Source organism: Malus domestica, chromosome 10 (genome assembly GCF_042453785.1).
Source record: "Malus domestica chromosome 10, GDT2T_hap1".
NCBI lineage: Eukaryota > Viridiplantae > Streptophyta > Magnoliopsida > Rosales > Rosaceae > Malus > Malus domestica.
Window position 1 is genome coordinate 10,327,683 of NC_091670.1, and position 26,029 is coordinate 10,353,711.

General features: G+C 35.3%; 3 long non-coding RNA genes across 3 annotated transcripts; 1 reads left to right on the forward strand and 2 right to left on the reverse strand.

Moving 5' to 3' along the window:
• Positions 1-2,814: 2,814 nt before the first annotated feature.
• Positions 2,815-3,536, reverse strand: LOC139189040 (uncharacterized). Its single transcript, XR_011572515.1, has 2 exons — positions 3,328-3,536; positions 2,815-3,234 (listed from the first exon to the last, which is right to left on the reverse strand). It is a non-coding gene; the product is annotated as an uncharacterized lncRNA (long non-coding RNA).
• Positions 3,537-20,199: 16,663 nt separating this feature from the next.
• On the reverse strand, positions 20,200-23,234 carry LOC139189041 (uncharacterized). The gene is made up of 2 exons (XR_011572516.1): positions 23,093-23,234; positions 20,200-20,608 (listed from the first exon to the last, which is right to left on the reverse strand). It is a non-coding gene; the product is annotated as an uncharacterized lncRNA (long non-coding RNA).
• LOC108172553 (uncharacterized) lies at positions 23,059-24,147 on the forward strand. Its single transcript, XR_001789120.3, has 2 exons — positions 23,059-23,196; positions 23,732-24,147. It is a non-coding gene; the product is annotated as an uncharacterized lncRNA (long non-coding RNA).
• Positions 24,148-26,029: the final 1,882 nt, after the last annotated feature.

Here is a 26,029-nt window from a genome sequence, read left to right on the forward strand (position 1 = left end):
AGTGCTGCCTAACGATGTAGCAAATAAAATTTTTGCCATCTCTAGCCCTTTAAATGATATGGAGGATGAGTTTATCTGGGACCATCTTTTAATGGAAATTTATCAATTAAATTAACTACTTGGATTCAAATTGATGATGCTCACAGTAAACTTTTCAACGATTTATTCAAGAAAGTGTGAAAACTTAGTATTCCACATAAAGTTAAATTTTTTGCTTGGTTGCTTATAAGAAATAGATTGTCTACTTACAAGAGATTAGATAAGTATCATCATAATGGCCAAACTCTTTGCCCTTTATGCAATATTGTAGAGAATGATCAACTACACTGTTTTGTTTACTATAATCATGCTTAAGAAGTTTGGAAGCTTTGTAATAACATGCGTCCACCGCCACCACCCCCCCCCCCTTCCCCTCCCATTACCAATATGAATGATTGGTTAGTGGGGATGTTAGCTTTAGATAAAATGATCTTTCTGACCTTAGAAAAATCTCAATTCTTTGTTGGCAAATGTGAAATGATAGAAATAATTTTGTTTTTAAACAGATTAAACCTTATCCAACTTTCTGTCTGATGACAACGACTATAATTGGAAAAGATTTCCTAAAGGCTAATTTGAAACAGAAACCAAGCAAGACTAAGCAACACCATTAGATGGAAAATGCCTACAGAAGGCTTTTATAAGCTCAATTTTGATGGGTCAGTGGAGGACACTTTTGCTGCTATGGGTTTTAAAATAAAAAATCATTAGGGGTGTGCTCGCTCGACATCTTGGACCAATCACTATCACCATGGAAGAAGCTTAGGCTCTCCGGGATGCTCTGGCTTTGGCCAAATAACGTCAAATCAGGAAAATTGTGGTCGAAAAGGGACTCAAAGGTTGTCTTTGATGCAGTTTTTGGAAAGTGTACAGTACCATGGAGAATTAAGTCCATCGTTTAGGACATTAAATGGCTTACCTCATCGTTTGAGCTAGTAGAATGGAACCATTTCTACAACGAAGCAAACTTCATGGTGGATGCTATCACTTCCCTTGAGCATAATTGTACTAATTTATATATGTGGGATGGGTGTGTTCCTCACCAAGCCAGAAAAAAAAAGCTCTCTTGTATTATTCTCGAGGCCTTGGGTGTCATTGAAGTTTCTATTTAATTTAATCTTCTTTCTTCCTAAAATAAATTAACACAAATACATGTGTGAATGACTATATACAATTGATATAATATGGTCATGTGCATGGTCTAAAATATCCATAATATCCCGATATTTCCATCGAAATTTCCGTGTTTTTGGACTACAGATATTTTTTTGGACTACCGATATTTCCGATATCATCGATATTTAGACCTTGCTAAGTCACTCATGTATCTTACCATGCAATGTATAAAGTGTAAAATATTGTACTAATTCATTATATATAAATGATTATGGTGTGTTTAAACTTCTTTCATTAATTACTACATATTTTCTACACTCACAATGTTTGCCAGCTCGCTATCTAATCAACTTAAATCAGTTATACCTATCATGCAATGCATTTCCTTCCAATTTTTTGTGTTAAACTAATAGATAATTGACTAAATAAACATCGTGCAAAGTTTCAATAAAAATTTCCAATTTTTTCTTATAATTTCCGTAGTTTTTATTCAATTTTTATCGATATCGATAATATCTCGATATTTCCATCGAAATTTCCGTGTTTTTGGACTACCGATATTTCCGATATCATCGATATTTAATACCTTGGTCATGTGTGGGAAAAATTAGGAATTCTCAAAGGAATGAGCTAAATATAAAATAACAAAAGGAAAGGAAAAATAATGCAGATCAACGGCCACCAATTTAATAACGGAAGCACAACACAAAATTTAAAGACCATCAGAAAAGAGGTAATCGGCTTAGTTGTACTTGAAAATGATTGTTATTATGTTGCTTTGGGCTTTTGGATGATGGGTTATGGTAAAGCCTCGTTTGGGCCAAAAGTCTTATCTTGGACTATAATAGCCTATTTCACTTCAGTTGTTAATTACTTGCGCCCAAATCTACTTGGACCATAACATGTGTCTTAATTGTTACTTAGTACTACAGTATAGTGATATTCTTCTTTACTTGTAAGTGACAGGTCTTAGATTCGATTCTCGCTAAATGCAAATTTGAACCACATTATTGCTAACTCATTGTGAGGCTTAGCCCACTCCCTCACCCCGTTAGTGTAGATAATATCGTTTGTTCCAAAAAAAACATATGTCTTTATTTTATCTTAAAGTTTTTCTAGAGTTGAGGAATTGGTTGCAACTTTTGTTTCTTAAATTTTGTGTTCTAAACTCTCTTTTATTTGTCATACATATATACAATAATGTCGCTTTGAATATATTAAGTCATTCCGGAACCTCTTCTAACTAACGAACACATACCTCCTTTCACTCTCCCTATTATCAACTTATCACTAGGCAAAAAGAGGCGTCACATTTGGTTTATGACTAATTGTTAAATTGAGCAATGAGCATTGAAAATAGCTTATTTTCAACAGGTAAAAAAGACTAACCGTTATGCCTCATGTAAATACAAGACCAGGACCGACTGTGAGATTTTGGAGGCATGAGGTAGGCCAATGAAAGGGGGCCCTTGTGTTCTTAGGCAATCTTACGTTTTTTTTTCCTTTTATTTTTTATTTTTTATCAATTAGGCAATCTTACGTTGTACGTTGATGTACGTTGCTTTTTGGGTTAAAAATCACTAATTTATTATTATAGAATGCCTTAGATGATACAAGACTTAAAAAATCACAATAATAAATTATTGAAAAACACATTAATTTCATAGTTTCTATTTGATTACCTTAAATCGCAATCTTGTAGATCTTGTGAGATTTGATTTCCACCAATAGAATAGAGAGATTGAAATTTGAAAGAAAAGAGAGAATTGCAAGAGACTTTGGGTGCGTTTGTTTGGGCTCGTTAACTCTTACTGGACTCGCGTGGATTATTTCCACCGCTAGAAGTCTTAGCGAGACCCAGAAACCCATGAGACTGCTAAGACATTCGTTGCATTTTCATCTTCTCGCCTTCCTCTCTGCATCGCATCCTCCCTCTCCTCTCTTTGCTCGCGTCGCCAACATCGTATCGTCTGGTAGTTTTGATTCTCCCGTCGCGTCCTCTATGCACTTTGGTCTCGACGTCGTCCGATTCACTCCGAGCTTGCATGCACCCTCGCTGGTAGACAAAGCCCAAATTTCCTGGAATTACAAAATCCATTCAAATCGCAAAACCCACACTTAAAATGCAAATCCCAAAATTGAATTGCAAAATCAAGTTCGTCTGAAGCTCACCATCTGCACATCTTTTTCAATCGTGAAACACAGATTTATGCGGAACAACTTTTCAAGATAATAATAATAATAATAATAATAATAATAATAATAATAATAATAATAATAATAATAATAATAATAATAATAATAAAAAGAGAGAAACAGGGAGAGCTTTTTTGAGAGAAAGTGTTCTTGAAAAAGGGGAGAAATGAAAAGAAACCAGAAAAGAGGGAGAGCATTCAGAGATGGTTCTGGAAAAAGGGAAGAAAGGAAAATGAACCAAAAAAGAGGAATAGGGGTGGGCGCGGTGCGATGGGCTGCGGTGCGGTGCGGTGTGGTTTTGAAGTTAAAATCGAAATGAAATCAAACTGTTTGGTTCGGTTCGGTGTAGTTTTAAAAGGTTTCGGTTTGATTTTTGAGAAAAAAATGTACAATTTAAAATATACATCTATTTATACATAAGATGGTCTTATTTTCCTCATATATTAATTAATGAATATGCAGCAACAACAATGCAGCAAAAAACAGTGGCAAAACTGCAAAAAAAGTGCAGCAAAAAGCAGCAGCAAAACTGCAAAAAACAGAAAAACAGCAACAAAAAACTGCACCAAAACTGGAGCAAAAAACTCAGTAAAACTGCAACAAAAACTGCAGCAAAACTGCACCAAATTTGCACCAAAACTGCACCAAAAAACTGCACCAGGTTGCACTGTCGCAAACTTACAGAGATGCAAGCAGAAGTAACCAGGTCGCATAATTAAAGATGAGTTTCAAGAAGACGAGTTAAGGAAAAGATGAGTTTTAAGAAGATGAGTTAAGGAGATGAAGATGTGTTTCAGCCTTCAGGAGTCGAAGTGCAAAACTAAATGATAATGATAGTCTAGTAACCTAGTTGAACTAATTAAAAGTTTAAAATATAACATTTATTTATTAATTTTATTATATGGTGCGGTTTCGGTTTCGGTGCGGTTTTGAAAACCCAAAACCGAAACCAAACCGTTTTCTTTGCCGCGGTTTGGTTTCGAAACCAAAACCGTTTCAAAACCACAAAACCAACCGTTCGGTGAGGTTCAATTCGATTCGTGTTTCGGTTTCGGTTTTCGGTTCCAAGTGCCCACCCCTAAAGAGGAAGAGCTTTCGTGAAAAGAAAAGAATGTTCTAAAAATAAAAAATAAAGAAAAGAAAAAAAGAAAAGGTTATTTTGCTTGTTAATTCGGCACTGCACCAAATGCTTCACTAAGTTAATTTAGGTTATTTAGTCTAAGCCAGTTTAACTTGGTCCCTAAACTTAGAGCTGGTTTGGTATTGCTATACTTTGAAAAAAAAACTGCTTCTGTTGTGCTATGAGAATAAGCTCATTTTTGCTGCTTCACGTTTTCAGTTTTTTTTTTATTAACAGAAGACACCTCAACATGTTAGTTAGACACCTTAGCATTTGATTAGCTCAGTGGTTAAGTTTTATCTAAATATAACAACTGTGATTTTAAAGACTATATATATTTGGATAATCACTTGTATTTTGTAAGTATTCATGTCAGTAAATACAACTTGCTCTCCAAGATCTTTTCTCTCTCTAACATTTCATTCTCTTTCTTGTTCTTCACACTTTGTTTCCATTGTTGAATCTTTGAGTTCTTGAGATCATGATTTCTCTCTAGTTATCATGGTATCCAGAGCTTAGGTTTCAATAAATCTAAGAGGAGGATCCTGGTTGGTTCATCTGGCGCTGCGATAGCTGTTTGGCGGTGGATTTGGTGGTTGTTTGGCTGGAATTTCAATTGTTGTTGGCAATCGATTTCTTTGTGTTTTCGTCACATCAGGTTTCGATTTCTTTACTGGTTAATGCTACCTGTGTTCGATATTTGTGAAATTTTTTGAATTATCTGTTTGTGTTGTTGAATGCGATGATTCTGTGTTGGTAATTTTCTAAGGCACAAAGCCTCTAAGTAATTGTTTGGGAATTTTTCATTCATCTGATCAATTCAAATTCGAGCACGAAACTCCTTGTTATCTGCAATTTGTATGTGATTTGTCTCCCTGCAGTGATTTTGTTGAAGACTGGACATTTGAGTTTGTGATGAGTTTTGTGGATTGTTCTTTGTTTTCTTTTGGCATGAAACCTGTTGATGTTAATTGTTGGCACGAAGCCTGTTGCTACTCATTGGTGGCACGAAGCCTGTTGATACTCATTGGTGGCATAAAGCCCGATTTATTCATCAATTTCTTGAGCACGAAGCTCTCTACAAAAGTTTTTTTTTTTTTTTTTGTGTTTAGCTATTCGATCGAAAATTCTTTTGAAGCATGGCGATGAATTCTATCAAGATGGACAGTTTATTGGGCATGTTAACTATGCGATTACAAGATGATAATTTTGTGAAATGGTCCTTTCAATTTTGATCTATTCTTGAAGGTTATGACCTATTTGAGCATTTTGATGGTTCCTTTGTGTGTCCGTCGAAGTTTGTGGTTACTAAGGAGACTGGGATTACTACTGAGATTACAAAAGCCGATAAGGAGTGGATTAAACAAGATAGAGCTCTTGTGAGTCTATTACTTGCTACACTTGGTGATGAAGCTGTTGAGTATGTTGTTGGTTGCAAAACTGCTCATGAAGACTGGACGAATCTTCAAGACCGGTATGCTACTGTGTCTAGGGCTCAAATTAATCATTTGAAGACTGAGCTTCACACTATCAAGAAATGGGCTAATAGTGTAGAGAAGTATATGCTCAGACTTAAGGCTTTTAAAGATCAATTAATTGCAGCTAGTGAAGTAACATTTGAGAATGATCTAATTATAGTTACTTTGGCTGGCTTACCTGCTGAGTTCAACATGATTCGAACTATGATTGTAGCTTGTGAGACTCCAATTTCCTTTAAGGAATTTAGGGCATAATTGTTAGCTGCTAAAAGAACTGCTAAAGATCTCATTCTACTTTGACTTTTCCAATGTCCGACATGTATTGCCATGGTGAATCTTCTAATGCTGCTCAAAACTCTTAGAGGTCTTCATAATATTTTGATGAAGGTTATGGTTATGTTGGTCAAAGTCGTGCTGAATCTTCGAGTAATGGTTCCAGACCAAATGGTGGGCTAATTTCTCAAGCTCAATTGCCTCCATTTCATCAATAGGGAAATGGTCATTTTCAAAATCAAAGGAATTATCAAAATTATGGCAGCAATAATGGAAGATTTAATAATCGACCCAGATCTAATAGAGGTAACAATGGCAGATTTTCTAGGAATTCCACCATGCCTTCTAATAATTTTGGTAACAGTGGAGGAATTGGAATGGCAACATTGGTTCTAAGTCTACTCTGATTCCTAAATGTCAAATTTGTAATAAGCGTGGGCATACTGCACCAAATTGCTTCTCTTGGTATTTTGCAAGTTCTAGCACTGTTCCTTCAATTCTAGAGTGTCAAATATGTGGGAAACGAGGGCATACTGCTCTTAACTGCTACCACAGGAGCAATTATGCTTATCAGGATGCTCAACCACCATATTGTCTCACTGCTATTACTGCACAAACAAAACCAAGTTTTGCTTCTTCATAACCAAATTGGGTGCTAGACACAGGTCACATGATAGTAGATTTGGATAACTTGACTCTGGTGGCCCCTTTTGAAGGAAATGAACGAATTACAGTGGGTAATGGTTAAGGACTTCCGGTTGCTTGGGTTCCATTTTCACTCCTTCGAAACTATTAACTTTGCAAATGGTTTTACATGTTCCTAAATTCGTTGCTAGTCTATTATTTGTTGATAGACTGTGTAAAGATAACCATTGTTATGTTATTCTTGATGAGTTTGGTTTTTGGGTGCAGGACAAGGCAACAAAGAAAATCATCGAAAGAGGAAGGAGTAGTAGTAGTGGCTTGTATTACATCCCTCAGCAACATTTTTTCCAGTATTCTCAGCTTTTGGACACTCCACCACATGCTTTTTTAGGGAAGCTTGTGAAGTCTTCTATTTGGCATCATCGACTTGTTCTATAACCACGAGTTCAGCTATTTCATCTGTACTTGATTCCACTTTGCAAAAGTTATCTCATACCATAGTGTCTGTTGTTTTACCAAGGCATTTGAATGAGTTTGAGGAACAATTATCAAATATGGGAGTGCCATCTTTGTCTTCTCAAAGTTCCAGTGTATCTGCCAGTTTAGATAGCATCTCAGCACAAGTTACTACTCCTACTACTACTCTACTAGCAACTTCTTCTTCCTCTCAAGTGTTGCTTATCCATACTCAGACCCCAACTCAAGTATCTTTTTCTTTTCCTGAGCCATGATAGGAGCATATTTATGCAACTTAGTTAGCTTGTCTCTTGGTATTTACTTAGTTTAATTCTAGTTATTTTAGTACTTTAAGCTATTTTCGTGTGTTTGTAGGTTCAAATAACAAAGTTACCAACAAAGTGCTATTTGGAGCCTTTTGGAGCCTTTTTGGGCCAAGATTGGATAGTGCAAGCATGGAGACATAAGGATGGATGTTTTTGAAGATTTGAAGGCTAAAAATCAGCATGTGTGTGTGCAAGTGTGTTGACCTACAACTCCAAACATCCATCAATTACACCCATTACATCCACTCATTACCAAACACTCATCCACTACACCCATTACATCCACTCATTACCAAACATCCATCCACTACACCCATTACATCCACTCATTACCAAACACTCGTCCACTACACCCATTACATCTACTCATTACCAAACATCCATCCACTACACCCATTACATCCACTCATTACCAAACACTCACCCACTACACTTATTACCAAACACTACACATTACCCACTACACCCATTACATCCACTCATTACCAAACACTACTCATTACCAAACACTCGTCCACTACACCCATTACATCCACTCATTACCAAACATCCACCCACTACAACCATTTCATTACCAAACATCCACCCACTACAACGATTACATCCACTCATTACCAAACATCCACCCACTACAACCATTACATCCACTCATTACCAAACATTCATCCACCACACCCATTACATCCACTCATTACCACAACACTTATCACTACCACCTTAATTAGACGGTGGTCCTCCCTAGCCTATAAATACATCCACCCTTCACCATAACAATGGGGAAGAAAACGAGAGAGAACACAATCCACCCATCCACCCTTCACCATAACTCACCTATATCCATCCACCACCATAATTTACCACTCATCCATCAAACCACACCTTGTGCCACAAAAAAGAGAAAAAGGAGGACCCTTGGACGTGTTTGCCATTCAAGTTGGATTGTTGAAGCGTTTTTAGGTGTTTTCTTTCTTTTGTTTTCAATGTGTAAATTTGTTTATCTTTGCTTTGTAAGTATGAGGAACTAAACCCCCCCCTTAGCTAGGGGGAATTCGAAACCATGTTCATGCTTGCAATATGATTTGATTACCTTCAGTTATGATTTCATAAGTTGTGAATTCAATTTGTTTAACTGCTTGATTGATAACTTATTCGTGTATGTTTATTAAGAGTGCACACTTAGTTTGCATGCATGAATATGATGCTAGAGTATAAGGGAGTTTCACCTAATAGTTACAAACTTATATTCACAAGTAGTGGAGGTCGCTTATAAACGATCGCGTTAAATAAATTTTTGGCAGGAGTTTCATGCTCATCATAGTAACGAATGCCTCGTCAATACTTATAGTTTTCATAATGCTTAATGATCTTTGATTGTATCTTTATTGTGCTTTTCACGTAAAAAACTTTTGAAGAATGCTTGAATTGTTGTATGCGCTTTCCTATCAAATTCAATAACTTAAGGAGAACTTGAAGGTTAATTTAAGCGGACTTAATTAACCTGGGGTGTTGAGTTTCATGATTGATCGAAAGAACAACTGAAAATTGGTTTATGTGCAAATATGTCATGTGTGGAGAAGAACCTCTTAGCTAGCCTTCCATCCATTCAATTTACTCAAATTCGTGCAGATTTCATTAGTTCTTTAATTTACTTGTTTTGTTTTCAAATTCGTCAAAACCAAAACCCCCTTTACTTTAAAGTGTTTTGTTAGTCAAAATCTGTTTTGATTTGTGTTTTAGGTGTCCCAAAAGTGTGTTAGAGTCCAAGTCTGCCCAGTTTGTGTTTTTAGGCAGATTGAGCGTTTTTAGCTTGTTTTGAGTCCTTTGAGTTTGTTTTAAATTCTTTGAGTCTAGTTTAGTGTTTTTAACTTTGTTTATATGTTTTTAAGTCAGTTTAGAGGTTTTAGTAAGCCTTCCTAATCCCCGGTTTAGAACGATCCCTACTTGCATTTATACTACAATTTGACAACAAAAGGGTTTAATTTGTGTGTTAAGTTAAAATTCGCATCAAGCCATCTCATACATCTACAGAGTTTGATACTCAAATTACTCATTCAAATCATGAACATGATGTGTCTAACACTGTTGTGCCTAGTAATGTAGTAGTTGTTTCTTCTGATCATAATATGGTTACAAGGTTGAAAAGTAGTGCAATCCAAAGAAGGAACTATGCAGCTTATCATGCATCTTTATCTGATAATGAGTTTACCCTTCTTTCACATACTGATGATGTAGTCTTTTGTGGTTTTACTTCTGTGTTGGATACTCATGATTCTTCTGAGCCTTCTCATTATAAAAAGGCAGTTCTATCTCAGCACTGGCGCAATGCTATGACAGAAGAATTTAATGCTCTTCACAAACAAGTTACTTGGGAGTTGGTACCTTATCCAAAAAATAAAAATGTCATAGGTAGCAAATGGGTGTATAAAATCAAGAAAGATCAAGATGGCAAGATATTGAGGTACAAGGCTCGACTTGTTGCACAAGGATATAGTCAATAACAAGGCTTGGATTATGAAGAAACGTTTAGCCCGGTTGTTCGACATACTACAGTTAGGCTTGTTTTATCTCTTGCTACTATGCATAAGTGGGACTTAAGGCAATTAGACGTGAAATATGCATTTTTACATGGTGAATTACAAGAAGAGGTGTTTATGAAACTAACTCAAGGGTTTCAAGATCCTTTATATCCTAACCATGTTTGCAAACTTCTCAAATCTTTGTATGGTTTAAAACAGGCACCACGAGCCTGGAATGCAAAGTTTACCAGTTATCTTCCTACTTTGAAGTTTCAGTCTTCTCACTCTGATCTGAGCTTGTTTGTGAAATTCTGTGATGGTGATGTAGTAATTCTTCTTTTATATGTCGACGACATTATTATTACAGCAAGCAATTGATGATTTGGCCTCTGTATTTGACATGAAGGACATGGGCAAACTCACTTATTTTCTGGGACTTCAAGTTACCTACAGAGAAAATGGGGATATTTTTCTTAGGCAGTCAAAGTATGTCATTGATCTTCTTAATAAGGCAGGTATGGTGCATTGTAGGCCTTGCTCCACTCCTAGTAAACCTCATACACAGTTATTGAAGGATGAAGGAGAATCATTGTCTGATCCCACAGTTTATAGAAGTTTGGTTTGTGCATTGCAATATTTGACCTTTACTAGGCTAGATATTGCATATGCAGTCAATTATGCTTGTCAATTCATGAATAACCCAATAGAAGATCATTTCTGTTTGGTGAAGCTGTGCATACTTAGGTATTTGAAGGGTACTTTGACCTGTGGCATTACTTATTCAGCTACTGGAAAATTGGAGTTGCTTGCCTATAGTAATGCTGACGCAGCTGATATCAATACTAGACGATCAACAACTAGATATGTTGTTTTCCTAGGATCTAATCTCATTTCTTGGCAGTCAAAGAAGCAAGGCAATGTGTCTAGGAGTTCAACAGAGGCTGAATATAAAGCATTGGTTAATGCAACAGCTGACATTGCTTGGATTCGACTGGTTCTTAATGATCTTCATATGTTTCTTCCTTGTGCTCCTGTGTTGCATTGTGATATTCTGTCTACATTAACTTTGTGTTCTAATCCAGTCTTTCACACTCGGATTAAACACTTAGACACTGATTTTCATTTTCTTCGTGAAAGAGTACAAAAAGGGGATATGGAGGTTCAGTACATTCTTATAGATGCTCAGATTGCAGATGTCTTAACAAAAGGATTACACAATCCTTTGTTTGTTCGTCATTGTTCCAATCTCAGACTGGGTTATCCCAGCTGAGATTGAGGGGGAGTATTAACAAAAGACACTTCAACATTTGATTAACTTAGTGGTTAAGTTTTATCTAAATACTATGATTTTAAAGTCTTTAAATATAGTCTTTAAAATCACAGCTGTTATCCAAATATATATAGTCTTTAAAATCATAGTTGTTATATTTAGAATCATGTTTAGCCTCCCTCTCGGTTGGAGATGTTTTTTGTCACATGGCTATGTTTGGCCTATGGTCATTTGGCCCCTTCGGTTGGAGATTGTATGAAATATGGTATGGCACTGTTCATTAAAATATAATTTCTTAGAGGGCTATAGTGTTAAAAAGAGTCATCTGGCCTTCTTTCGGTTGAAGATGGCCTCAGTCTTTCTACTTGGGCATTTTCTATTATATGGAATTAATTTGAAAAAAAAAAAAACATAAATGCATCCTTCGTGTTTCAAATTGAAAACAATTCACAAAAACCAGTTTTTTTCCCCACTAAGCAAGCAGTTTTTTTTTTTTTTTTTGTTATTTATCTTACTTTTATAGTGTGTGTGTATATATATATATATATATCCAAATAGATACATAAAAGAAATTTGGGGCTAGTAAATCAGAGGTCCTAGGCAGTCGCCTTACTCAGCTTCCCTCAAGGCTAGCCCTATGTCACTATAAGAGCATTTCCAACTGTTGCTTATAAGCAAGGGCAAAGGCAATGCAATTGCCCAAAACACCTCCAACAGGACAATAAAAGAAATAAAGGCAAGTGGTGGACCAAGCCATGCTAGCCCAAATGCCCATGTAAGTTAAGCATTGCCTTCCTCAACAGGCATGGCTGACTCAGCCACGGTCTTTACGTTTTTTCCAATTTGTAACACATGTCCAAAATCAGGGTGTGAGCCAACAAAACCTGCAATAGTAGGCCTTGTTGCAACACTAATTGAAGAGCCTAACGGCTCTATGACGTGGCACGATGAGAGCCGTTGGATTTCCAACAACCTGATGATCTGGACTATTGGATTTTCAATGGTAAAGAATTTAAAAAGTTATCGATGCACCATGTTGCACGTTCTAGTGCGTCAGATTCAACAATAAAAAAAATCAAACGGTCAGGAGTAATTTGATTGTTAAAAATGGAAGGAAAAAAAGAAGAAGATGGCGATGCAACAAATACGGAAGAAGATTCATACACAATTTGTCGAGCTGATTCAACGCATATCCAGGTCTGAGCTATCTCTATTGAGTATATGCAAACATCTAAGTAAGTCAACATAGAGAGTTAAAATCTGGGCAAGAAGCCCTCACAAAAGCATAATCTATTTATCAAAATGGCAATAATATAGCCAATAAGGTAATAACATTTTATTATTAATAAATTTCAAATGTGATTAACATGTTATTATTTGGACCATCAGGTAATTAAAAGTAATCATTGATTATGTAATTTATAATGTTGTTTCATAATTCTTTGCTTTGCATTTGAAATTAAATTATTAGAGTTAAACATGGAGTTTTACTTTCAAAGAACAAACTTACAAAGTGCACACTTAAACACTTACAAGGCATATATAAATAAATAATATATATTTGTGAATAATAATCGCCCTTATCTGCGACAACTCGTCCTTAATTTTAAGTTTTATAAATTTTAAAATAGTGATTTTATGAAAATGCCCTTAGAGGCAAGGATGTTTGACTTTCGTTGACCATTCGAAGTCACAATTAATGTTTCCGAATAGATTTTGAAGCTACGAACGCATAGGCAAAAGCCGTTTGCGAGTTCGGATTATAACAGTATAGTTACGGACATTTGAAGTCGTTTCATTAAACAATAGATTTAAAGGAATATAAACTCCCACCTTGTGGGAAAGAGGCCATTCAGGCTAAAGGGAAGGAACCAATCAGTTAAATGGTGGAGGACCAATCAGAATTTAGGGGGGAGTGAGCAACCAATCAAAGAGAAGGAGGAAAAAAAAGAAAAGAAATGAAGCTTTCCTTCTCGACGACTTGTGCACCTGCACAGGGCTCAACCAATTCCGCCAACTTTCGCCATTTTCCCCATCAAACCGCCATCATCCAACACCTGCAATCCTTTCCACAACCTCCCCTCTACCATCTCCACCCAAATTCGAAGGTTTTTAAGTCCAAAACCGTGTAGAACCTCACCGGAGCACCGGAGGTGCTTGACGGTGATTCCTCCGATCCAGTGAGTTTCACCACCCACCACTACCCTTAATCAACTCCCCTTAGACCCAGGAATAAGATCCAACCAGTGATAGGGGCGTTGGAACACCGGCAAAGTCGAATCGATGAACACCTATTATAGGGTTTCAGACGGGTTCGTGGCGATTTGAGGTTTTTTCGGCCAAATTGGACTTGGCCACATATATAAAACTTGCTCTACTCATTGAGATCTTCATTTAATTGAAATTTGAGAATTTTTAGAAATAGTTTATTTTTCCGGCGAGTTGGGACGGTCGACTGTCGTTTGCAGCGGCATGTGGGCCGAGGCACCCCCTAACCTTCCTAAGCTAAGTTTGATACCCCAATTCCATATGTGAAGTCAGATTGATGAAATCTCATCGTTTGAACATAGTTTTGATAGAGACCGCTACTTGATCCTTGTATGAATTGACGAACCGACCGTTGGATCATCACCAAAATTTAATATATTATAGTATGTAATATTTTAGGATATTAGAAACTTACGGATTGGGAATCCAACTTATGGATCTTCCTAAAATGGATTTGTAAGTTCGTAAAATAAAACGTTGACCGCCACTTGAATTTGCAATTGGTGGAGATCCAACCATTGGATCGTAATGAAACTTTAGTATGATGTTCTAGAAGCATAATGTGGATCTTTTGAAGTTACGGATCAAAAATCTAAGTTGCGGATCTTCCGGATTGAGTTACGTAGGATTATGGACCCTACCGCCAACCTTTGACCGATGATTGAATTTTGGTCAATGGGTTTCAAATCATTCTAGAACGTCCTTAGGGGATGTGTTTTATGTAAGTTACGTGTTCTATCGATAAGAATTCTAAGACGTTATTTGATATTTATTCTAGGCGACGATTGTTCGTGATGCCTCGATATTCGTGCTAGGGAGTTGTAGCCCGGACCTCAGGTGAGTGGGTCTTTTTCTTTTTATAGTGTATAGATAGATATATATATATATACACACACACACACACACACATATATATATATATGGTTGATAGTTTCCACAAATGATTTTGAATTGATTTATGCATATCATGCTATGATTAAATATTGTTATTAAAAACTTTGCATTGTTATGAAATTGTGAAATGCCAAACGATCCTACGGGATGCGCAGGTTTGATCAGGTGAGTTTAATTTGTGATTGGAATTGTTGCACCATATTGGCATGCATAAATTCATTTAGTGCTCATCATTGTTGCACCCCAGTGTTAGTCATCCTGTCCTGGGCCAGGGCACAGCCTTCACGTGTATGTTCACCTCCCGCATCGCACACTTACCTTGGATCCAAGTAGGTGCTAGCCTATCGTATAGACTCGATTAGGCAGTTTGATGCGAAAATTAACTTAACACACAAATTAAACCCTCTTGTTGTCAAATTGTAGTAATAATGCAAGTATGGATCGTTCTAAACCGAGGATTATGAGGGCTTGCTAAAACCTCTAAACTAACTCAAAAACATAAAAACAAAGTTAAAAACATTTGAATAGACTTAAAGAACTCAAAACAGGTTCACAAGACTCAAAATAATTTAAAGACACTCGAAACTGCCTAAAAACACAAACTAGGCAGTTTCTGACTCTAACACAACTTTGGACGAAATTTGGGTTTTGACTTGACTCAGAACACTCTAAAACACAAACAAAACATATTTTAAACACTTTGAAACAAGAAAGTAAAAGGGGGATTTAGTTTTGATGAATTTGAAACAAATAAACAAGTTATAAAACTAGGCAGATTGTAAAACGAATTTAAGAAATAAGATAATGGATGGATTAGTTAGAGGTCCGTTCTTCACACATGACACACTTGTATATGAATTGATTTCCAATTGCTTTTCAATAAACTATGATGCTCAACACCCCAGATTAATTAGATACGCTTAAATTAATCCTCAGATTTTCCTAATTTCATTGAATTGGATGATTGCATACAACAACCCAAAGCATTCCCCACAAGTTCCCTACATGAATTGCATAATAGAGATACAAGCAAGAATCATTAAGTTCTATGAAAATCATAAGCATTGACGAAACACTTGTAACTATGAATTGCATGAAACTTATGCCAAGAATTCAATTAACGCGATTGTGATAAACAACCTTCACTACTCATGAATATAAACTTGTAACGATTAGGTGAAACTCATTTATATTCTAGCATCTAATTCATGCATGAAAACTAAGTATGCATGAAAACTAAGTATGCATCCTTAAATAACATACAAGAATCAGTTATGAATAAAATAGATAATTGAATTGCAATCACAACTTATCAAATCACAATTGGAAGAAATCAATTTAAATCTCAAGCATGTTCATGGCTTCAAACTTCCCCCTAACTAAATAGTGGTTTAGCCACTCATAATTGCAACAAAATTAGAAAATAACAAAGTAGACATTGAAAGCAAGAACGAAGTACACCTAAAACGCTCCAAAGTTCCAAGCTTGAAACGCCAAGGGCCTTTGTTTTCACCACCTTGTTGTAGCATAAGTGTCTAGGATGTGTATGGATATATGGATAGAATGGATTTGCATGACATAGAAAATGGAAATGTATGGAGATGTGTTTGAATGTATGGATGAAATGGAATGGAGCTCAAGGCAAGGGACTTGTGTTTGTGAATGAAGCTCTTTTGATGGATCAAGATTGTCGTTCTTTGGAAGGGGGGTGGTGGATGTATTTATAGGCTAGGGAGAGGACCACTCCATTTCCTTTGCATGTGCAGATTGCATGGGTGTGTGCTGTCCATGTTTCTCCTTTCCTTTTCCACCCATTTTCTGAACCTTTCAGTGTTACAATGCCCATAACCTCTTCTAGAAAAATGATATTAACAATCCGTAAATTGTTCTAGAAAATAGACATCCGTAGCTTTCCAGGCATATAAGGCTCATTCTCTCATTCATTATACGATGTTCGTAACATGCTTTCAAAGTCAGCTAATCTGCACAGGCAGTTTTGACGAATTTGTTGGCTGTCCATGTTTCTCCTTTCCTTTGCATGTGGTTGTGTCTTCTCTTTCTAGCTGTGCATTTCCACTTGATCCAAAGCCAAATGAGTGCAATCATAACCCCATTTGCTGCTGAGTGTTGATGACAAAGCAAAACACAAAACAAGTGCCTTTACTTTCTCATTTTATTAGCCAAATCCGCTTAGCCCTTTTCTAAACCTTTAAGTGTTACAATGCCCATAACTTCTTCTAGAAAAATGATATTAACAATCCGTAAATTTCTCCAGAAAATAGACATCCGTAGCTTTCCAGCCATATAAGGATCATTTTCTCATTCATTATGAGATGTTCGTAACATGCTTCCAAAGTCAGCTAATCTGCACAGGCAGTTTTGACGAATTTGTTGGTTGTCCATGTTTCTTCTTTCCTTTTGCACACACATGCTTCATCATTTCAGCCAAAATCAACACATGTTCTCCATCACATGGCAGCTATGATGTTTGTTAGTTGTAGGTCACACACTTGCACACACATATGTTGAATTCTAATCTTCCCAAAACGTCCATCCTCATGTCTCCAAGTGCATGCAATCCATTTCAGCCCAAAATTGCTCCAAAATGCACCAAAATGCACTTTTCTTGCCAACTTTGTTATTAGGACCTAACAACATACGAAAATGGCTTAAAACACTCTTATAAGCAATAACTAACTAAGTAAGTGCAAGAAAACATGTTAACTAAGTCGCATAAATATGCTCCTATCACAGTTCCGACTCATAGATGACCCACGATTTATCGCTAGCCATCACGTGATCATAGGACTAAAGCGTATATATTTACACCCAGCTTGTCGTACAGGTCACACTAGGTGACTCCGACTCGTGTGCTAGCATAGACTGATGAGCAATAGGTCCATTCATACATGTCACATTAGGTGACTCCAACTGGCACGCTAGTTGATTATTCACACCTGACTTACATTTATTTTTATTGAGATATTGTGACATGGCATGCTTTTGTTGTCACTGCTTTTATGCATTGGTTCTTTATGTTTACGTAGTGTTATTTTCTGGAAACTATACATGTTTTACGGCAAGGGGTTATAATGTTTTCATTGAAACTTTATTTTTAGGCCCACTCATCCTTGTTTTTCATCCCTCCAGGTTTTAGCAGCAGAACTTTGTATCGACGAGGATTCTTGGCAATTCTCAATATAGGTGGCTACCTTTGAGGGTATAATCATTATCCTATCTTACTGTATTTCACTTATGCTCTGACATCACGTGTGAAATGGGTTCATTCTCGCTCATCGCGCACTCTTGTATTTAGGCACTTTTAGGTTTAAATTTATTCACATTTTCCATCACACTACACTTTATAACTTCGTCACCTTCCAGGTGTCGGCCAGCACAACATGATTTGGAGTCCAAGTAGACATTCCGGATCGAGGTGTGTCATTATCCTTGTTGATCTAGTGGAGTTACACAATGACAATTACTTTCCAAAAGGGCAATTGCCTTACTCCAACGAGTGTAACTGCTCTAAAGTATCTCATTTAGCATAAAGAATTATGAGTAAATGGGCTTAAACTTTGGTGCTCTCAAGTAGTCCAAAGTCTCAATTAAAGAGCTTTTCATAGGGTTTATAGAGATTGGCAACCTTCCACAAATCAACTCCTCTTAAATCGTATGTATTGGTTCCATATGAACTTGGTTGGTGTAAGGTTTAAACAAACGTTTTCGAATGATTCATGTCTATGTAGCCATTTGCAATTCACCTCAATCATTTAATCATTTCAAATTCCTCTATTTAATATTGCACAATGCATTTCTAACTAAAGTAGCCTAAATTCATTGGTATTTGATAACCTTCATTCAAATACAATAATAAATCTAGTATTGTCTCTAGCATTGGTTTTAGCCTTCGGGTCTTTCACGTGAGAAGCAGTTATATGAGACGGGTTCATCATTACATGATTTTTTTTTATCTAATAATGTGTTGTTATGTAAAAGTTTTTCTTTACATGGCAACATATTATTATATTGAGACATCATGTCATGTAACAGTAAACTCATTTCATATAAATTGCTCATTTTTTTTACTCCATTATCCTTTTTCGCTTGGGCACCATAAAGAAGTCATCCAATGATCGATGATCATAAAAATTAATAAAAAGATAATCTTTAGAATTAAAGTGGAATTTGAAATGGAATCAAATTTGAATTGAGATCCAAACCTTCGTATTAAACTAGAACAAGTTCACTAAATAAAGGTGAGGCCAACCACCAACCAATATTTATACAAAAATAATCGCATTCCACTCCGACCCTACCGAATTCTTCAGGCCATTAACCACCATTGAATAAACAGTACAGAAAATCATAAAGTAATTATGCTCTTAAACCGAAAAGAAATCGAGAGTAATTAATAATTAGTGCCAAGATATCATTAATATTATTTTTAAGGATTCGGACGCGTATAGTGATATATTCTATCATTACGTCTCTCAGATTCCGCATCGATTGGTGCGAGATATTCTATCGTCAATGTTTCTCGGACACTTTCTTGTTAAACCCATTTACTACAACTAGGGATTAAATTTTTTGCCAAATTACCAACCATATTATACTAAAGTTCTGTAAAAAAATTTGTATCATTGGTAATGATACGATATTTGTATCGTACCATACATTTTTGGAAGATAATAGTATTCAAAATCATTACCAATTATATACCATACTGTAACACTACTATTAATATTATATAATTTATTTATTCATTTATATATATTTACGTATTATTATAATTATATATGCACTTTATATTTTTTTTCCTAGTCATTTATCCAATCATCTCACATTCTAACCTCTACTTTCCCAATAAAAAAACATAAGCCTTCTTACGCTGCGACTCTTCATCTTTTCACTCATCTAGCCACCGACTTCATCTATGTTGCTCTAGTTTCGGCGACTGTCTCTCCGGAGTCCACCTCATCTTCTCCTTTATCAAATTGGGATGTCTTTCTCCCTGGCTTTGTCTATCAAGTTAATTTTTGTTTAATTTTAAAGAATGTAAAGATGAAATTTAAGAATCTTTGTACTATTTTTTTAGGGATATTGGGTTCTTTGAGCAATTCTTCCATCTGTTTACTTCTTTGTTTCTTTAATGAATCTTTATAAAATTCTCATAATTAAATAAAAAAGTTTTAGAAACCCAAAAGGAGTGACCCAAACACGTTTGGGCCTTGAATTGGGTTGGAAAAAAAATCAAATTTTGGCCCAAAAGAATGACCCAAAACAAAGTGGTAATTACCATTACCATATCATGTCAACCGAACTATTTGGCATGCCGAAATTTGGTATATCGAAAGTTTGGCACAGTAATGATAATAGATTTTATCATACCAAAAGTTTGGTACGGTAATTGATACATGGGTTTTGGTACGATAATTGTACCAATACCACCCCTAACTACAACTATCCAATCAAAGACTAATCCCGTTTCATGAGAGAATTATGACTAATATCAATTTCACGAGAAATTTTTCAAGGTGACAGGAACCCACATAACCATGGACACTTTATGTATCCATTTAATCGGAGGATGTCACATGCCTAACCGAAGAATCTACCTAATTTATTTTTAATGAAATTACGCTGTCTGTTCTATTAATAAATCCACAAGGTTTATCTTTTAAAATGTTAATTAAATTAGAACTAAAACAGAAAAATAAAAATAAAAATCTCCAATCCAAATAACCCCGTCCCCGGCGAGACACACCACCCCCGATCCCACCACCACCACCTCTGATCCCGTTCAAATCTGGTACCGCCACCACCTCCCTCTCTTGCTCTTCCTCATAGACGAACAATAACAGGCACAGTGGCAGACGTCGACGCTATTCTACCCCTCCCCGAACCCATGCGGACCATCTTCCTCATTGTCATCTTCATCAGCATGATTTTCAAGTTTTTCTTTGACGTGCTATCTTTGCTTCTTGTTGGGTTTTTTTGTAAGATGTAATCTGAAAATCAACAAGTTACTAGGATTACAGATATAACAAATATAACTACAATAAATCAATCAAACAATTAAAGGGAAATAAACTTATCTTCCAAAGCAGAGGAAGAAGACGCTATGACTGCTAGGGTTTCATAGGTTGTCTTCTACTTCCAGTACTTCAAAATGTCTCTCTACCGTGAATAGGGTTTGGCATGATTGAGAGTACAAGCATATGGAAGCAGGAACTTAACTGTGGTATTTATATCATTAGGGTTTTCATCACATCCGACCTATCATTGGCTATGAAGATCTACCCTATCTCTCTAGTATTTAAGTCCCACCATGATACGATACCTTTGTAATAAATCTATCAGATTTCCTCTAGGTTAATTGCAAGGGACAAGACTCCATAATCCTTATTAGGTTAGGACTATCGGATCACTTTGGTTGCTAACCACTCGATAGACAATTGGCTTACAACAAAAAGATCCAATACAACATTCATTGTCATTCACAATCTTATATTCTCCCACTTGAATGTCAATAATTCATCCTAACAAAATAAGAACTCATTGTGATCACTGAGTCTTCATAAGTATGCAATAACCTTTCCTAGCAACCTGTCACTTTGAATCGAATGCCGAACCAAAGAAAAACAAAGAACAACTTGGTCTGTTCCTTGCACTCCAAGATCACATACACATTCAACTTAAAGCACTTTGTTGCTAACAAAGTCATGGTGTCAAGAGCTAATAGTCAAAACATTAGCTCACAATAGTCAAACTGAAAATATGAAAATATATTTCAGTACAAAAGTAGTTCACAAAAGAACTCAACAACGTTGGTAACAACATCCAACTTCTCTGTCAATTTAGAATATGATAAGAGAACAAGTAAAATATGACATACTATTTACAAAATCAGAACCTCTTATTAAAACTTATGAACAAAACTTAAACAAAATTTACTCTTAAAATATCAGCCACTAACACTTCAAAATTTTAACACAAAAGGTAATCTCTTACTCCCACTGATTAGTAGAGATAAACAAATTATTACTCCCACTGATTAAGAGAGTAAAAAAAAACTTTATAAATGCCTATAAAATGAAACTGACACCTTTCAAATACTCCCATTAGCAAAACATTAGTCATGGGATCTAAAACATAAAATTTGTGAGCTCAACATCTTTATTTTAGATATTTGTAGGGAAGTGATTCTCGTGACTGAAAAACTATACAAAATTATTTGGTCAGTTTTGTTCATCTAACAATTGACAGAAATAGAAAACTTTAACTGAATGTTTTCTAATGCATCAAAAGCATATAATTCTAGAATCATCTTTGGATAGAAACTAATTATATTAGGTTTGTATAGCTAAAACATAAAATACAAGGGCAAATGTATATAGCTTCAACACTTTTGAGCAGATGAAGTATATGCAATCTTGTCAATTTCATGTTTCACCATACATTGATTTATAGTTGTACTGAAAAAGAAAACACTTTTGAGCAGATTAATTATTCATCAATAACATATAAATCACAAGTCCAATTTCTTGAACAACATACAAGAATTAATAAGCAAAACACTTTTGAGCAGAATATACTCATTAACCCTTCTTGAATTTCCTACAAGATTAGTTGCATATATAACAAATAAAATATAAATAAGTATGATAATGTACGTTTTATCTACCAAAACTATGACCATTAAAAGCATGCAAAATTGATGAGTGTGAAGCCCATAATACATTATTTCTCCCACTTGGGCAAACACTCAAAATTGCAAGATTAAACACTAGAGAAAGTGATTTTCATTTAACAAAATATATGCAAGTTGAATCAATCAAGATCAAATACATAATTTTTTTTTTTAAAGTAGGTTAGAATTAAAAAGTTCCATAAATAAAAACTTATGCAATGACTACAAATTTTATTTTATTTTAGTGTATGAGAGAAGACTCACATATGTGTTAAAGATTAGGTCATCAATTAAAATGAAACCTAATAAGAGAATCTGTTGATGCACAAATATCAGCGAGGACTTTGGTACAACAGAAAGTGTCAGGTTTGTGACCTTCGCTTGGTTGCTTCGATCACTTTTGAAGATAAGTACGTAAATGAATAGGGACAGGGAAGCAAACACAAGATGTACGTGGTTCACCCAGATCGGCTACGTCCACGGAGTAGAGGAGTTCTCATCTACGATGCATGGACACGGGGAAAACTCAACGTATCCCGTATCTGACACGCAGGGATACGGATACGTACAAAATACGTATGGATACGCGCCCGATACGTATCGGAACGAAGGTATACGTTCTTTATTACCAAGATACGCGTATCATATTGTCGAGATACGCGTATCATATTTTTCGGATACGTTTCAAGCAAAATCAGAGGATAATCAGAAAAAAAATCCAATAGATCCGCACAGAATCGTGATTGATTCGAATTAGATAACTTAAACGATTGTTTAACTAAAAACCAAAACGATTTCGAACCTCAGAAATCAGACTCATCTGCAATTGCTCCGTCCGTCCGTCGTCTCTATCGTCTCCGTCTGCAACTGCTCCATCGTCTCCATCGTCTCCGTCTGCAACTCCTGGTGAGAGCCTTCGACTTTGTTTTCACTTTGTTAATTTTGAAGCTCAATCTGATTGCAGAACCCCTCTGAAATTGAAAGAAACATGCTGCTCTGTTTTTATTCGAAGCTAAAAGCCCCATTTCTGCTTTAAGCCATTGACTAATTCAATGTATCTGTTATGCAAAATTGAAAAAGCCAAAACCCAATTTTGCTTTCTGTATAATATATTATTTTGATCTTCGAAGATCAATCAATGGGGTCAGATGGTGTGCAATCAGTAATCACTTATCTGTTATACAAAATAATATTATATACAAAATACTCGTGCCCACTTTTGCTTTCTGTATATAATATTATTTTGTATTTTGTATATTATAAATAATATACTATTGTGCTTTCATGATATTTAGATTATAATATTTTATGGATTTCATGATGTATTTTTTAATCTCTTAAGTTAATATAAATTTCTCGTGTAATAGTCTCTGTCTATACAGTGGATTGACTCTTATTGTTTATATATTTGATTCTTACAATTTACATGTTGATAATTTAGGAAAATGAATCATCCTGATAATCATGCGAATGCTAATGTCAACCTAGTTGAGAATGTTGAAAATGATCATGGTACACTATGGAAGTATGTCAAAAAGCTCGAAAGAGTGGAAAATGGAAGAGGAGGTAGTGTGTTTCAATGCAACTATTGTCAAAAGATTTTCAGAGGATCTTACTCTAGGGTCAAGTTTCATTTGTTAAAAGTGTCTGGAAATGGGATCGTCTCTTGCAATAAGGTTACTGATGAAGCTCTTGCAGAAATGAAAAAGCTAGCTCAAGAATGAGGGACTCTTTCTTTTTATTTTTTAAGTCGTTTGGATGTTCTTTTTAGTTTTTCAAGTTTGAAGACTAATTTGTTTAGTGGATTATCTTTTAAATGTTTGAAGTTTATCGAAATAAATTTGAACTTGAATAGTATATTTGAATGCTTATTTTATAATATTTAGATATATTTATTTATTTATATTATTTTTAATTGCCGTATCCTTGCCGTATCGTGTCTTCATTTTTAGAAATTTGACGTATCCCCGTGTCGTGTCGTATCGTATCTCCGTATCCGTGTCCGTGTCCATGCATCATAGGTTCTCATTAATTGTGAAGGGTTTACACAAATACATAGGTTCAAGCTCTCATTTTGTGAGTTCTAGTGAATAGTTTAGTACAAAATGACATTAGAGATTATTGTGGGAGAATGATCCCTATTTATAGAAGAGAGTTTCTAGTTTTGTTCTAACATTGACACGTGTTGTGTTGTGATTGGCTTCTGATGTTGACACATGTCGAGCTGTGATTGGCTTCTGATGTCGACACGTGTCGCATTGTGATTGGCCTCCTGGTTGAAGGGAAGCTCTTCTGGTCCTTGACGGTATAACGTTGACCGGTGCTCAGTAGTTTCGGGATTGGTCAAGTATGGTACAAACAAAATCCAAACTCAAAATTTATGTTTTAATTCTAAAACAAAGTCGAGTAAAATAAACACTTAGATATCTCAACAACAACAATTTTTTTTTTTAATAATTTTAATCCAATTTAGAACTCACAGAAAATTAAGGCAAAAGATTGGCAAATTTACCTACTCATTCTTGATTCTGCGAGATTCATCATGGAATTAGTCGAGTTGTGGAGGATCGAACCAACTCCAAATTGCATGATTGTTACACCTTCGGGCAGAAACTAATCATGCAAAGAAAATACCTGCATAGCTAGCCAAAACATAAAATACACAAAATACATATAGCTTCAACAGCTTTGGCCAGATGAAAATATGTTAGAAGTACTTTATGATATAATACTATTTTATAATTGGTGAGTGATTTCCTGAAATTCCCATTGGGACAAAAGTATTCACCATATAAATTAGAATTCTGATTTTTCAAAATAATCCTTTAGAACAGTATTAAATAACCGTTTTGTTGGATATTCAATGATTCTCAAAAGATTCAATCAGACACAAAAGTATGTCATTATTGACATTGAACAATAGAGTTCTCGAAAGAGGAAACATGGTTATTCAGGTATTCGATAGAGACCAAAATGATCAATTAGTAAACTAATGCCACTTTCCAATTTTCTCTCAAAAGACAATCATCATAATCAGAATTGATGACCAAACAAAACATTGGTTTAAGCAAAACAAACCAATACATCTTTAAATCAAAATTTAATCAGTGTTGTCTATATAAAATTCATTAGTATTGAGAATTTGCATATAATAAGGACATATCGGAACCATAACCTTGTATAATAATCGGTACCAATAGATGTGCACAAATTAGTGAAACAATATCACATAACAAAACTAGTTTTGAAGTACCAAAATTCAGCAGTACTACTTTAGTTTGCAAATTCACTAAAAACTCAATTCTCTTTAGATTGTCCTGAAAATTTTCAAGTATGAACTAGACATATATGACTACTATTTCGAAAAATTTCATGATTTTTAAAATCTTATAAGTGAGCCAAAAATGAATTCGAAAAGAGAGGTGCTACAGCATTAATATGTGTATTTGATATATCAAAATCTCCTTTTTAAGATAAGAAAACAATTTAAAAATGACACCAAAATGGCCACGGCATTAATATGTGTATTTGAGAAATTTCCCAAAAGCACTTGAGTCTCAACTTTGCAATTTTATGTTTGAAGATAAAAGTCACAAAGGACAAACGTAGCAAACATAAATTGTAATATTATATATATTATATTAAACGAAGGATAAATTAGACTTATTAATCCAACAACTCATATTTGATTTTAGAAAAGAAAGTCTCAACATTAATTGGTCCCAACCATCAGTCATAG